The sequence below is a fragment of the Chelon labrosus genome (assembly GCF_963514085.1).
Source record: "Chelon labrosus genome assembly, chromosome: 1".
Lineage (NCBI taxonomy): Eukaryota > Metazoa > Chordata > Actinopteri > Mugiliformes > Mugilidae > Chelon > Chelon labrosus.
In genome coordinates this window covers 28276141-28278104 of record NC_140337.1, presented here as the reverse complement: position 1 = coordinate 28278104, position 1964 = coordinate 28276141, and positions in this window count along the sequence as shown.

Sequence of the window (1964 nt, the reverse complement as noted above, 5' to 3'; positions counted from 1 at the left end):
AGAGAGTCCTCGGAGCATTCACAGCCTGTGTTGTTCTGTGTATGATTCTTCCCCCCCCCCCCCCCCCCCCCCCCCGACGCGAACGGTATACCTTTGTTTGATGCAATAAAACTCACAAAGACAAAACCTTTGACTTGAGATCTTTTTATTCAAAGTAAATAGAAAAATCCACGACAACTCCCATATTCCACCAGTTCGTCATTGTACCTTTGTGCCCTACTGTCTATGCTCAGCCTGTTCACTAGCACTCATCAACCTGCCTCAAGATTTTTTTTAAGTTTGTTTTGGAACTAAAAGCCTTCGAAAAGCCATTCCTGTCCTGGTCTGCATTGTGGGTCACTAGCATGAGCTTAGTTTATTTCTGTATGTTATGCTGAATAAACTCTGTTCTTCATGTCTGAACCTGACTGTTTCAGTGTCCTTTCTACAGGAGAATCTCCAGACAAACTCAAATCTTCACTGGTTTTGTTTCTTTACTCATCATTTATGAAGACCATGGTGCTGTTGCTGCTACACCATCTCAGAGCCCAAGTCCAACACGGACTCAGCCCGCTGCAGTTTGTGTACCAGGGTAAGGTTGGGGTACAGGACACCTTCACAGCTCCAACTCTCCAACCCCTGCTGCTGAGGGACAAGCTAAAGGACATGGGAGTGGACCCTTGTATCTTGGACAACAGGTTATTTTACCTGGAGACCTCGTTACATGAGGCTGATAAACCTCTGGGACTGTAATCAGCAGCACTGGAGCACAACAGGAGACTGTCCTGTTATAACCCTGCTGTCAGTTTGACCGGCGGAGTCTTCAAGTTATTTTAGAAAGAGGCATGAGACTCATGACGTTCCCTCTGATACCAAGACACCAAAGCATGCTCCAAACTCAACAGGGACTTTTTCTGAAGCATTGTGCTGGAGTTTGCATCAAATTGGGAAAAAAAAAAAAAACAACAAAAAAAACATGTGACTGATGACATTCAAACCAGTTCCCTGCTTCATTCAGACTGAATCAGCTGACCTGTTTGGTTCAATTGCTTTGAAACACTGGTACGATACAAATTTATGAAAACCATCAAGGAAACAACCACTAGGGTGGGAAACATTTTGAATTGGTGCCATCAAACAAAGTAAATTAAATTTCCAAAGATTCAAGCCTTATTGTCAACTTACTGGATGATCCACATATCCCTACACCGAAACTTGTTCAGCCTGGCTAAACAGTTCCTGGCAACACCAACATCTTCTGAAGAAAGATGGAAAAAAAGAGAAATCGACTAAAACTATCTACTGTGGATTATTTTTCAATAAAAATGGCTGAGTCACCAAGTGTACCCAGAGTACACCAAGCACAATCAAAAACAAAACATATTTTAAATTATATTGTAATAACATTAATTACATCCACAGCCTCATTGAACCCTGTATGTATTTGCTCTGTCCGTTGTGTAATTTGGGATCAAAAGTTAAATATCCATTCCAAATTCTTAGGAATTCTTGTGAATAACAGATTACTGAGGCAGTCAACATTTTATTTAGAATGAGGCAAGGAAGAAAAACAAACAACAAACAAAAAAATGAAGATAGATTTCAGCTTTATTTAAGTATTTTCCTCTCAGCATCACCAACGTTCTACAACAACCATGGTGCCAGCACATGCTCAGTGAACGAAGTTTCAAACCAACTTTCAATATAACTGTTCAGAAGGGTTCAGAGCTTCATGGAGCCTTGTTTGGTCATCACTAGTGATGGTCCTCTGACACCTGAGGCTCTGACACATGTGGTAGCTCATGAAGCAGTTGTATGGAACCACTGAGCTGAAGCGTAGTTTGGTCACGTTACTAGTGACGTATGAACCACTTTACTGCTTCACTCGTCATCAGAACCCTGTCACTGGGTTGGTTGTCTCAGCTGTTTGGGAGAGCTGAGCTGAGCCTATGAAGCAAGTAGAGACTGAGTTGACAGAGATTTGA